This window comes from Maniola jurtina, chromosome 9 (genome assembly GCF_905333055.1).
Source record: "Maniola jurtina chromosome 9, ilManJurt1.1, whole genome shotgun sequence".
In the NCBI taxonomy this organism is placed as follows: Eukaryota; Metazoa; Arthropoda; class Insecta; order Lepidoptera; family Nymphalidae; genus Maniola; species Maniola jurtina.
This window is the reverse complement of record NC_060037.1, coordinates 85,721-100,337: the sequence shown is the minus strand read 5'-3', so window position 1 is coordinate 100,337 and position 14,617 is coordinate 85,721. Positions and strand designations below refer to the sequence as shown.

At 38.9% G+C, this 14,617-nt stretch overlaps 1 long non-coding RNA gene across 1 annotated transcript; it reads right to left on the bottom strand.

Moving 5' to 3' along the window:
* Nucleotides 1-430: 430 nt before the first annotated feature.
* LOC123868110 lies at nt 431-10,200 on the bottom strand. Its single transcript, XR_006796588.1, has 3 exons — nt 10,188-10,200; nt 2,307-2,310; nt 431-489 (listed from the first exon to the last, which is right to left on the bottom strand). It is a non-coding gene; the product is annotated as an uncharacterized LOC123868110 (long non-coding RNA).
* Nucleotides 10,201-14,617: the final 4,417 nt, after the last annotated feature.

Here is a 14,617-nt window from a genome sequence, read left to right as displayed (position 1 = left end):
TTGAACGACTGTACAGAACCCTTAATGTGCGAGTCCGAGTCGCAATCACCGATTTTTTATGAAAGACGTACACACAACACAATAAAATCGCTTTCCTCGCGAAATACACCGGTCACCGTTACCCGCCCGTTCAATTCTTGTTGTTGCGGGCTTTGTGTCACTGTGACGAGGTCTCGCTGCGGGGTGTTGGGGGTGTTGGGGGTGCGGGGCGGGGGGACGTATTTCCGCCGCTTCCTGCTATCGCACTGATGACTCGGTGCTTATTGTTCCTGTGAGTACGTTTATACTTCCCCATTGAATAAAAAAACTGAAGTATGATCGTTGTCTAGGGTTCCGTACCCGAAGGCTGCCAAACGGGATGGACGTCTAAGGGATGATTTATGCTAGACCGTACCGGTCCCGCGCCGTGCCTCGGATTGCAATTTAATATGAAGAAACGTAACACGGACGAGGCTCGGAAGACTCGGACACGGCACGGTTTAATGTGACCTCATTCAAACAATCTAGTGACTCGGACGAGACACGGCTCAGGCCCGGCACGGTCTAGCAAAAAGCATCCCTAATTAAGCGTAACCACTAAGCTGTCACGGGTATAGAATGACGTACTCTACCTTTACTGGTAACTTGTACCAGTAGTTATCTCTGTTAACTTCCACATTAACACATACCTACCCTTCATCATCATCACGATCAACTCATCGCCGGTCCACTACTGATCACGGGTCTCCTCTTACAATGTTTGAAATTGGAATTCTGCCACGTGCGGAATGACCGACTTCAAAAACAAGTGATATATTTGAAACAAGTGATAATATAGAAGCGGGATCGAACCTCCGACCTCCCAAGAATAAGACCGACGTCCTAACCACTCGGCCATCACCGCTCCATACTGTGATACTACATAGCAGCAATTATGATCGAACCACACGATATCCAGTCCGCACTCCACACGCGAGCTCGCTCTACAAACAATCATAATATTTAATTTACCACCCTCTGCGCCACTCTACACACTCGTGCCGAGAGGATAATGGACTCTATTGCACTAGCAATAAGGCTTACAATGTTTCGCCAGAGTGCTCGATGCTGTGTCATTTAGCGTAATGTCGAAGCTCGATTGCTGCTCCATCGATCTCAAGCGGAGCTGTACACAAAAATCGGTCAAGTGTGAGTGGGATTCGCATACCGAGGGTTCAGTACATCAAGAAATAACATTTTTTTTGTGAAGTGGTTAAATTCAAGGTTTTCGGAGTTTTCCTTAACTTGTGCTATGAGACATTGTTACGCATTGCAAATGGGTTTTGATTTCCATCGTACAAGAAACAACACTTTTTAATTGTCTTAAATTTTCATGGCGGTCAATTTAAATTTGTTGTTATAGCGGCATTAGGAGTACACATTCCGTGCAACTCTCTACCTATTACGGTACGCGAGACACAGACAGACAGACAGGACGGATGGACAACGGAGGCTTGCTAACAGGGTCCCGTTGCACTCGGGTACGGAACCCTAAAATACTTTTGTTTCATGGGCAGGTACTTAGAATCTACCTCCGGTTCTCAAAATGGCGGAAAGTCGCCGGGACATGATAACATGTCCCAAGTGGCATTTTGGCCACTACACTAGTTCACGACAGCTAGGGAAGTTCTAACAAAACGAGGCTTCGACGTCACTGGCGAGCGTCAAATGTTAGTTCATTTGACGCCGATAGCCCTAAAGTAGCCCTATTTTTTAACCCCCGACCCAAAAAGAGGGGTGTTATAAGTTTGACGTGTGTATCTGTCTGTGGCATCGTAGCTCCTAAACGAATGTACCTATTTCAATTTAATTTTTTCGTTTGAAAGGTGGCTTGATCGAGAGTGTTCTCAGCTATAATCCAAGAAAATCGGTTCAGCCATTGTAAACTACATAATATAATGAGGTCCCCTTGCAAGGTCAAAGTCGCAGTCTATTGTATTCACAAGGACTTTTAACTATTGTTGAATTTCAATGCTGTGTATAATATTATGATCCGTAGTATTTTCTGTAGTGGAAAAGGCCTAATTGTTATGACACTAGATAATAGAATACATAGTTATATGCGACGCTATACCTACCTATTGTTATTTATCAGCTCTTTTCTAGTTACTGTAATCTTCACTTGTCGTGGGTGTTATAAATTGTTAATTTACACTTGTCTATCATTTCACATCACCATAGCCTAATATTTGACATATTATGGACATTCAGGATCAAACCGAGAGTTCCCTCACTCTAGTTTTGGACAGACCGAGGTCTGTATAATTACTGTAGAATTTTGTGCACACACAGCTTTGCGAGGCTCCGTACTACGTATGCCTGTGAATGTATATGTATGCGCTGGGTGCTTTCAGGAAGCCTTCAAAAGAGCCTTTATACCGCATAAAACATTCATTCAGACTTTTAATACAGAAATGCAGAAATTGCAGTGAAATTAGCCTACATTTTTGTTAAAATGCCTGGTTTTAACCAAATTACCTTTTTTATGACCACCACCTAGTTAGTAGACTTTCCCACTAATCAACTTAAATGGTGACCAAGCATTATTCACAGAATAACTTACAAATATCTGATGCAAATAAAGCCTTTGAAAGTTAGGATGGCTTTCCTCTAAATGTAATATTATAGCAGTTTGTTGTCGAGAAATGAGTACATTGTTAACAATGGAGGAAGATTTAAATAATAAATTGACTCCGTGCCAGCAGAATTGCCCTTTGAATTTATTGTATCTGCCCTGTTTATTTCATGAACCGTTACGTGGCGAGTTGAAAATTTCACAGAGTGTGTATTTCTGTTGTTGCTGTAATAACAAATATTAAAAATTTCAAAATGGTTGCCATGTGATTTGAAAAAAAAATTAAGGTCCATAGTGGATTTTGTACGACGGCACGGATAACTAGGAACCCTGTGTGTACGAGTCCGATTCGTACTTGCTCGATCATTTTTAGAGTTCCGTACCTCAAAAGAAAATACGGAACCCCTATAAGTCTGCCTGTCTACCTATCTGTCTGTCCATCTATCCGTCTGTCGTGTCTGTCAAGAAAACCTATAAGCTACTTTCCGTCCTATAATCATGAAATTTGGCAGGTTGGTAGCGCTTATAGCACAGGAAAAGGAAAAAATCCGAAAACTACAAAAAATAAATTAAAATGTGTTCAGTTGTGATCAGTGTTTCAAATGAACAAGTGTAAATTAAAAATTTTCAACACCCCCGACAAATCATTTTCAAATAAATAATTTTGTATATCTAGGCAACGTCCATCTTGACAGCTTGACATTTGTCAATTGACACTTGAATATTATGAACCTAAGGGTTATCTAACCTTCTTTTCTACAAGAAAACTAGAAAATAGCTGATAACTTTTAAACGGCTGAACCAATTTTTTTGGATTATAGCTAAGAACACTCTCGATCAAGCCACCTTTCAAACAAAAAAAAGTAAATTAAAATCGGTTCATTCGTTTAGGCGCTACGATGCCACAGACAGATACACAGATACACAGATACACAGACACACAGATACACACGTCAAACTTATAACACCCCTCTTTTTAGGTCGAGGGTTAAAAACATCCTAACCCGCAGTGTACACTCAACAAGAAAACCAAGATTAACTGCACTCGGTGTTTACTGTGTACTGTGTGTACTGGTGTATGGCCTCCTTAGAGCCTTCGCTACGAGCTACGCCGCCCAAGAACATAAAACAAGCGCTTAGACCTACCTCGCCCGTGACTATGCACTGTGTAAATAGAAAAGTTAAATTTGTTGCTAGTACATTGCCTTTTTAGTATTACACTAGTGAGCTCTAAGCCATAGTAGTTACGCAATGGTAAGCATACAGATAGAAGAAGTATTTTCGTTTGAACGTAAGGCGGGGGTCTGTAGAGATCGAAGAGTAAAGTTGATTTGCAAATCGGAATAACCGTTTTATAGCCGACGGAAAGTTGAACTGCTATTGATTTGAATGCGAGAGAGAGGTTATGAAACGTGGTTTCTTACACAAAAGTTGAATAGAAACACATTTTCTACGATGAAAATGTCATTCTAGGGAACACTAACGGGCGTCATAGATGTTTGTTTACTATGCGGCTTTTTCTTTGCTTTGTACTGTAGCTTTATAACTCATCGTGATACTTCAAACTATAACATTGAAAGTGAATTCTACTGAGAAGAGTCAGCAAGAAAGTCAGCAGTGACTCTTTTCAAAAGGGTTGGCCTATTTCAGTACGTGCATTCGTTAAAGCGTAGGGGAGGCTTTGTGGTGTTCAAATGAAAATCAAATCAAATCATCATTTATTTGCTCAAATGTAGGTTAGCATAGATTTTACAATTTATTTTAGTGTCACTACACTTGCCATGTAATGGCGTGCAAATATTTTACATATTCAATGTAAACTACACTAAATAGTTTAAATGTACATTGAATATGCTCAAAATACCTTACACATTACAGTCATACTTAGGTAGGTATACATATACATAGTCATAAAAAAATAAAACCGACTTCAAAAACGACAAACACTAAAAAGTAAAAAATAACTTTTGTTTAGCTACACGTGTAATGCACCTAGGTATGAAGTCGAGCGAGCATATTAAAACAAAATTAGAAATCCAAGAGTGAAGCTCGCCCGACTTCATACCTAGGTGCATTACACGTGTAGCTAAACAAAAGTTATTTTTTACTTTTTAGTGTTTGTCGTTTTTGAAGTCGGTTTTATTTTTCTTTTGAAAATTTTTTATTTCACAATTTTTAGTGGCCCCACTGTACTATAATATGCTATGCCCAGTTAAAACCCTACTGTTTACTAAGCTATTACACTGATCGCGAGCAATTTGCTCCTATCCATTGAGGAGTTCTGTTCTTCATCTCCGAAGATATTCATCAGATCTTCACCAAATTTATATGGGACCACCTGCACAGTATATCCTTTCAAACAAAAAAAAAATTTTCCAAATCGGTCCAGGGGTCTTTGAGTAATCGGGGAACATACATAAAAAATATAAAAAAAAAAAAAAAAAAAAAAGAGAAGAACCTCCTCCTTTTTTGGAAGTCGGTTAAAAAGGTCTGATTTCACAACACCATCATTACTGTTAAATAAAATATAATTTAAAGCTCTTAAAATGGTTATGTGTTGCGGCGCTCACAAAACCGCACCGCACCGCCACGCGTCAATTCGCCTGGCGCACGTCAAACGCACGAGGCCTGCTCCCCTTGCTTTCCCACCCCTCTCCAGAGATGGGCATCATTGCTGCTTTTAAATCATTTTCATTTGGTGAGAATATAAATTTTCATCACCAACGATTTTCACGGAAAATGATTTCTCAATTTTCACCCTTTCAACTTCTTTCAATTGTCATGTTTGCTACATTAATTTCACTAGAAATTATGATCAAATTCAAAAGCGTTTATACTACTACACACTAGTATTATAAAGCCAAAAGTTTGTATGTGTGTGTGTGTGTGTGTGTGTGTGTGTGTGTGTGTGTATGTTTGTTACTCTTTCACGCAAAAACTACTGGACGGATTGGGCTGAAATTTAGAATGGAGATCGATTATACCCTGGATTAGCACATAGGCTACTTTTTATCCCGCAAAATCAAAGAGTTCCCACTTGATTTTTAAAAAACTACATCCACGCGAACGACGTCGCGGGCATCAGTTAGTATTTTATATTTTTACAGTTGGCCTTTCATAGAAAACGAATTTTCCAAAAGTAGCAAACTATTACTTGTTACGATAATTTTACTAGATATTTTTTCTTTTCTTGTTACATTAGCTCTCGCTCACGCATTTGATGGCTGAGGTCGCGCGAACAAAGCAATAAAGTAGAATTAAATTAATTTTCAAACTTTGTTAGATTTTGCTTTCTGTTTTTTCACAGGCTATTTTAAGTAAGGTAGCAACTGTTACATATGAAAAGCCTTCTCCCATGCTACCTGTAAAATGGTCCATCTCGCCCCTTTCCAGCCTGGAGGCTTCCTGGAGGCTGGAAAATTAATTATGCCACAAATAAGTACTAGTCAACGCTATACTGTTAACTAGCTGACACGCTCGGCTTCGCTTGCGATGAATTTCTACGTCTAGTAGAGTTAATGTTGTAGAAAAAACTTACCTTATATGGAAAATCTCAAGTCTGAGCTGTACTTGATAATCCATATTATAAATGCGACATTATATATGTCTGCTAGTTTTTCACGGTCCATCTGTTTACCTGTTTTTGACGTTTGATAGTTCCTAGGGAAATACTTAGACTACTTTGGACAAAGTTCCAAATTGGGATTGTTAACAAAATTAAATCCACATGGACGAAGACGCGGGCGTCAACTAGTAATGATATTTAGGTACGTTGGTCAGTCAGTCAGTTTCTTTGTTTTTACGCGGTAGAAAAGAAAATACGCTTTACTCTTTATTCTTGGCAAAAATTCTGACGGAACAAAAGGCAAGTAGTAGGGTACGTGAAAAATGCAAATTGTAATTCTATTCAGTTGAATCAGATGGAAAAATGTTCTGAGAAACCAAAGAAAAAGGAACCATTGCATAATCAATAGCACTGCATAGTTCAGTGCTCGCATTGAGGTCATGGAATGTTGTGGGCTGTTCTCAGACCTGGGCGCGTTTGGAACCCTCGTAGCTTCAGTTTTAAGTTCACGTAATTAATTATCATCTCACAAATCCAACAATTCTGACCATCAAAAGGAGCACAATAGAACCTACTTTGAATAAATGATTTGATTTGATTTTCATATTTTAACTAACCACGGCCCAACCACATCCTTATACGTTACTATTCTGTGCTCTTTAAATCTATTATATGTACACGTTTGATTACGATCACACCTGATGGGAAGTGATAACGTAGCCTAAGATGATACGTCATCCTTGAAGGTATAGGCACCTTCACTCTTGACGATTTCCCTAGGTCCCGGGTTCGATTGCCGGCCGGGGCAGTTTCTGTCAATATGGGGTATAGGTTAAAACTGCTATACCTCTTCCAAGTTAGCCCACTACCACCTTAGACTGCATCATCACTTACCACCAGGTACGATCGCAGTCGACTTGTATTACAAATCTAACGATGCGTAATTAGGAGTGATGAGCGTGACGACGAATTCGCGTAGCGTTATGGCATGGTGGCGAAAAGGTGAAGAGAGGACAACATCGAAATTTATGACAACACTGATATTTATGTAATATATTTAGCTGTATGTTTTTCTAATAAAAAAATATTATATCCTGTAAAACACTAATTTCAGTTCAATACTACATTTTTGGGTATAACCTTAGATGCGAAGCTCCAATGGGGCACCCATATATCAACTCTTGCTGGCAAACTAAGCTCTGCTGCTTACGCGGTTAGAAAGATCGACAATTATAACTGACGTGGAGACCGCAAAGATAGTATATTTTGCTTATTTTCATAGTATGAAAACAAGCAAAATATACTATAATATATTTATGTCTTATGGAATCTTAATATGGGGTAGAGCGGCAGATATTGGGAGAATTTTTGTATTACAAAAAAAGGCAATACGCGCAATTTATAAACCACGTGGTTCACTTCGAGAAAAATTTAAGGAAATACTACCCTAAATTCCTAAAATATACCTACGCTGTATTCCTAGCATATCCTAGCCATTACCTCACCTTTCGTAGACGCGTAGAGCTCTCGAAACTCAAATAATGACCACTCACCGTGCTACATTATCAACAGAATTATATTGCCAATTAAGTTTTATAATTAAAAACGGGAAAATAAGCAGGAATAATGCCGTTTAGCAATTAAAACAGTAAACCAATTACGTGTCGCCGCCGCGACGCTGCGGCGGCGTTGCGGTCGCGCCTGGCGGCGACATCTGCGCGGGACGCTGTACATTTCACGCTTTATTCACAAACGACACTCTGACAACGCGGAAACATAAAAACATTGTAGTGTAGGCGCTTTTTAGGGATCCGTACCTCAAAAGGAAAAACGGAACCCTTATAGGATCACTTCGTCGTCTGTCTGTCTGTCCGTCGTGTCTGTCAAAACACTATAGGGTACTTCCCGTTGACCTAGAATCACGAAATTTGGCAGGTAGGTAGGTCTTATATAGCACAAATACAGGAATAAATCTGAAAACCGTAAATTTGTGGTTACATCATTTAAAACAAATTTAAATGTGTTTCAATTTTGAAAACAAGTGTAAATTAAAAAATTTCAACACCCCCGACAAATCATTTTCAAATAAATAATTATGTATATCTAGGCAACGTCCATCTTGACAGCTTGATATTTGTCAATTGACACTTGAATATTATGAACCTAAGGGTTATCTAACCTTCTTTTCTACAAGAAAACTAGAAAAGAGCTGATAACTTTTAAACGGCTGAACCAATTTTTTTGGATTATAGCTAAGAACACTCTCGATCAAGCCACCTTTCAAACAAAAAAAAGTAAATTAAAATCGATTCATTCGTTTAGGCGCTACGATGCCACAGACAGATACACAGATACAGAGATACACAGATACACAGACACACAGATACACAGATACACACGTCAAACTTATAACACCCCTCTTTTTGGGTCGGGGGTTAATAAGATAACTAAACACCAATGGGGGGTTATCATATGAAAGGGTTTTACCTGTAGATTCTAAAACAGATTTTTATTCATTTTGATGTATAATAGTTTTTGATTTATCGTGCAAAATGTCGGAAAAATACCCGAGTACGGAACCCTCAGTGCGCGAGTCTGACTCGCACTTGGCCGGTTTTTATTATTTGGATGAGCGCTTTTAGGGTTCCATACCCACCAACCAACCAACAAGGAACCCGTGTCTTTGTATGGAATCATCCCGTCCGTCGACAATTAAAGTTTGGTACCGTAGCTTGCATCCGGGAGACGTACATAGGCTACTTTTCATCCCGAAAATTGATTTTTCAGGTTTATTAATTACTGAAATACACGTGAACGAATTCGCAATTCACATGTAATATCTAGTCGTACTAATCACACTAATATCATAAAGGCGAAAGTTTGTATGTGTGTGTGTGTGTGTGTGTGTGTGTGTGTGTGTGTTTGTTACTCCTTCACGCAAAAACCACTGGACGGATTTGGCTGAAATTCAGAATGAAGATAGATAATATCTTGGATTAGCATATGGGCTACTTTTTATCCCGGAAAATCAAAGAGTTCCTACGGGATTTCAAAAAACCTAAATCCACGCGGATGAAGTCGCTCGCGTCAGCTAGTATTATAAATGGCAAAGTGCGTCTGCCTGTCTGTCTGCCAGCATTTCATGCCACATTTTTTTAACCGATTTAGAACAAAAAACTACAGAGACAGCGTGCAACCTAGTTAGGCTACTTTTGGTCCCAAAAAGTCAAAAAATACCCACGGGAAATTTTAAAGACCTAATCTACATCGCGAAGATGTCGCGGGCGTCATCTATTTGATAGCCTGCATCCCAGAGATGAATGTAGGCTACTTTTTATCCAAAAAAATCTAAGTGTTTCCATCAGATTAAAAATAACCGAAACTTACGTGTACGAAGTCGCAAGCATCATTTAATACAAGTGTAAATTAAAAATTTATAACACCCCCGACAAGTGAAGGCATCTTGACAGCTTGACATAAATTTGTCAATTGACATAACATTAAGAACCTAACGGTTATCTAACCTTCTTTTCTACAAGAAAACTAGAAAAGAGCTGATAACTCTTAAACGGCTGAACCAATTTTTTTGGATTATAGCTAAGAACACTCTCGATCGAGCCACCTTTCAAACAAAAAAAAGTAAATTAAAATCGGTTCATTCGTTTAGGCGCTACGATGCCACAGATAGATACACAGATACACACGTCAAACTTATAACACCCCTCTTTTTGGGTCGGGGGTTAAAAACCGAGGCGAAGAGGAAGACGTGAGCTTCTTTTCCTGGTGTGACGTCATATATTGCGGAAATTATGTCCCCTTTAGCGGCTCGGGAGCCATAACAAACACCATTGCCGCCACCAGCGCCCGGGCGGCATATAAGTTATAACACATAGGAAAAATCGGTCAAGTGTGAGTCAGACTCGCACACGAAGGGTTCCGTACCATCGTACGTGAAATAACACTTTTAATATTTTTTTTTTCATGGCGGCCATTTTGAAATTTCATTATTTGTTGTTATAACGGCCGCACATTTGCATTGTGTTATAATACACTTTCTATGAAAATTTCAGCTCTCTAACTATTACGGTTCACGAGATGCGGCCCACTGACAGACGGACGGACTGACCGCGGAGGCTTAGTGATAGAGACCCTTTGGCAACCACCGGGTACGGAACCCTAACAAAAACGAGCATAAAGCTACTTTGACTGCGTCAGTGTAATCCAATTTGAAGCCGCTCCCTTTGGCGCTAAAAATGAGAAAAATGATAGAAATGGAAACGCGAGCGCTTGAGTTTGATAAATACAACGATGCGGAAAAGTGGAGTTTTCAAATAAAACCGCAGTTTAGAAATCGTACAGTTGTATAATGAACTGGCGTAGAGCATTGTAGAGGTGGGCGTTCCGATTTAATATAAATGTAACGTTAAAAGTTTCAAGATAAATCATAGCCATCATGATCAACTCATCACCGGCCCACTACTGAGAATGACAATATCCTCACTGAATGAGAATAATTTTCTCCATAGACCGCCACGCTAGCCAAGTGCGGACCTTTGAGAACATCATGGAGAACTTTCAAGCATGCAGGTTTCCTCGCGATGTCTTCCTTCACCGTTAAAGCAAGTAATATACTGCTGCACACATCCCAAAAATTCAGCGGTCTAACCCAGACCTCCCGAGGAGACGGCTAGCACTAGGCTATCATCAAAAATATCATTGTTTAAATACTGATACTATATTGAATCTACCTCATCCATAACGTAACAAAGGTGTTGCGTAAGTCTTGAAGCATTTGTATAACAATTCTTCGAATAACACACTCGCAACAATAAACCCGGCGCCATAATTAATTGAGTAAAGACTCGCGTCAAGACACGTTTGAACACTTTGAGTTGGAATATCTCAAATATCCGCCACACCTCGCTAATTTTAAGGAATTCAGTATTTGCATATTAATTTAATATGTTAAATCTAACAAAGCGCCGACTTAATTTGTGACGAAAAACTTGAAAACTCGTGTAAAAAGATTTACCAGATGCCACTAGTGTACATTTTTAACCTCCAAGGAGTTAAAAAAGAGGGGTGTTATAAGTTTGACGTGTGCATCTGTGTATCTGTCTGTGGCATCGTAGCGCCTAAACGAATGAACCGATTTTAATTTAGTTTTTTTTTTGTTTGAAAGGTAGCTTGATCGAGAGTGTTCTTAGCTATCATCCAAGAAAATCGGTTCAGCCGTTTGAAAGTTATCAGCTTTTTTCTAGTTACTGTAACCTTTACTTATCGGGGGTGTTATAAATTTTTAATTTAAGTTAACCTGTCATTCAATGTGGACGGGAAAGGAAAGAACACCGCTTCAATATACAATTTTGGCAAATTTACTCACAGAAATTAACATTAACTTGAAATGTTACTAAAAGTAGATTAAGAATATAAACTTAGATCATCTTTGTTGAAGTACTTTTATGACTATAGATAGAAATCAAACCATAATAATAATTAACTAAATGTAAAAATTATATGCTTAATTAACTCATGGACTTCTTTTCGTTACAGGTGCCAACCTCTACGCAAAACCTACATCAAGAGGGCTCTCTCCGTCACTCGTTTCATACAATCGTAGTTCCAATTTCATTTGAATACTAGCTGACCCGACAGACTTCGTCCTGTCAAAAAGATTTGTAATGTGGCAGTTTTTGTGCCTACGTATTTTAAAAAATTCTCCTGAACAGAACCGTTGACGTTAGGAACACACCTACATTGCTTAGACAACAGTGAGTGCTTGTAATTTAATATGAACTTTATACCATAGCAATAAAGCTCAAATTGACTACGTTTTAGTTAGAAATCATTTGTATGGGAAAAAGAAAAGGGCTATTTTTAGGGTTTTTCCAGCAATAATTCTAATTTTTCTCGCCGTAAAAACCATCCTTGAACTTCAACGAACATTTAAAAAAAAAATTTGGCCAAATTGGTCCAGGCGTTGTTGAGTTATGCGCTTACCAACACATTTTGCGATTCATTTTTATATTATAGATTAAGCAACCAAAGTCCATGAAATTTTGCAGACATATTCTAGGAACTAATATCTATGTCTGTGGTTTTCCAGATTTCTTTTAAAATATTCGGTTTCAAAGTTACGCGGTCTTAAAAATGTTCATACAAATCTTTGAGCCCCTGTAATTTTAAAACTACATATTTTTAGAAGAATCTAAAACACCACAGACACAGATATTAGTTTCTAAAATATGTCTGCAAAATTTCATGGACTTTGATTGCTTAATATTCAAATGAAATTGGAACTACGATTGTATGAAACGAGTGCCGGAGAGAGCCCTGTTAAACGTGACGAAACACATCGCTCTGTACACTCATGCAGAAAGGAAGGATATCTAAATCCGACCAAAGTAGTGTCGAGGAAGACGGCAGGGCTCAGCAAAACCATACTGAATTATTGTTACGCTACGATCAAATACCTATATTGATGTTTTCTCGATGTGCATTACTCTTCATCGATATTTCATATTATATTGATATTGCTGTACATCTACCACGTATGTAAGTAGGCACTATCACTACACTGTACATGTACTATCGGAAATACTGTAAAGAATTAATATTAATGTCCTTTCGACCGAATTTTGGCTACCGATGAACTTACCGGGGCCGTCTATGTAGGAGATCATCACATACGCCCACTACGAGTAGATGCAACTCTCTATTCTCGCACTATCCTAGTCCGAGAAGCCGGCAGCGATAACCGGAGACAGGTCAGAGGCACGATCAATGGTTTTACGTGCTCACTTGGGCACGGGGGTAACTCAGGGCTGCTATGTACATATTTACGGAGGATTTTTTGACAGAAGAACTCAATCACTTTTTGGCCCGTCTCGGAATCGAATCCGGTAACTCATGATCTGCAGAAGAAGCCGGCCAAGTGTGAGTCAGACTCACGCACTGAGGGTTCCGTCCTTGGGTATTTTTCCGACATTTTGCACGATAAATCAAAAACTATTATTATACATAAAAATAAATAAAAATCTGTTTTATAATGTACAGGTAAAGCCCTTTCATACATGATATCCCACTTGGTATCTTACTTTGAAAATTAAAACATATTTCAATTTTTTTTGAAATGATGCCCCTAATTCGGCAGTTTCAGATTTATTTCTGTACTTGTACTATAAGACCTACCTACCTACCAAATTTCATAATTCTAGGTTAACGGGAAGTACCCTATAAGTTTCTTGACAGACAGGACGGACAGACAGACAACAAAGTGATCCTCTAAGGGTTCCGTTTTTCCTTTTGAGATACGTAACCCTAAAAAACCTGCCACTAGACTAACGAGGTGGTTATGGACGATGGTGGTGGATAGTTGTTAAAAAAAAACTATATCATGTAGGCCAACTGGTGACTCTTGTCTCTGGTTTCCGGTCGGGATGCTTGAGATTGTTTTAATCTGAGACAACCTTAACTTACTCTAGATTTACCAAAAATAAATAATCCTATTAAAATGTCAAAACACAATCCAGCGCCAGAAATAGCGCCACCTTCAGCCCTCGAGTAAAGGTCACCGGGCCTTTAAATATTAACGACCCCCCGACCCCCGCTCCCCCGCTGTTGATTCTTTACAATATTCAACAGAGGCTTAGCCTGTCTCATTAGCAGGTAGAGTCAGGCGTGAACGCCAATAATGCGAAGTTTGTTCATCTGTTGATATTCAATCCTACATGTATTGTGGTCTCGAGTACAGTCCATGATCTATAGACCCTGAGTAAATGGGTCTACTGACTACTCTAAGGCAAATTAATAAACGTCGGTAGAGGTATAGTTGTACTTATCGGTTACTTTATATTATACCTAATCAAATAAGTGGCTACCGAAACGCAAGATAATTAAGAGAAATCGGTCAACGGGTATGGACTATGGAGCCATCGTACAAGAAACAACACTTCAAACTTTTTAAATTATCATGACGGCCATCTTGAATTTTTTACTTCTTGTTGTAGCGGCAATAGAATATCTACATTCTACAAATTCTGTAAATTTCAACTCTCTATTACGGTTCACGAGATAAAGCCCGCTGACAGACAGACGGACAGCGGAGGCTTGGTAATAGAGTCCCGCGTGTTGGCACACTTCGGGTACGGAACTCTAATAAAAATGTCCCCAGCATCGTATGCGATACGCAGCTACATTAAAATACTCAGTTTTCGGAGCAAAATTTTAATATTTTACCGTTTAAACTAGCAATTTATTATCACGTCATGCAAACTACAATTTTACACAGATTGCTATCGAAATTCGGCGCTCCAGCGTAATGCAGGTTTTTGGCATGCATTCTTACTGAAAGCCAAATAAAAAAACAACTCTAACTCATTGACTTACAGTTCAAAATAACTCGTCTGCATTTGTACCATAAATTAAATGAAAAGCGACTCTATGTCATGATGTTAGGG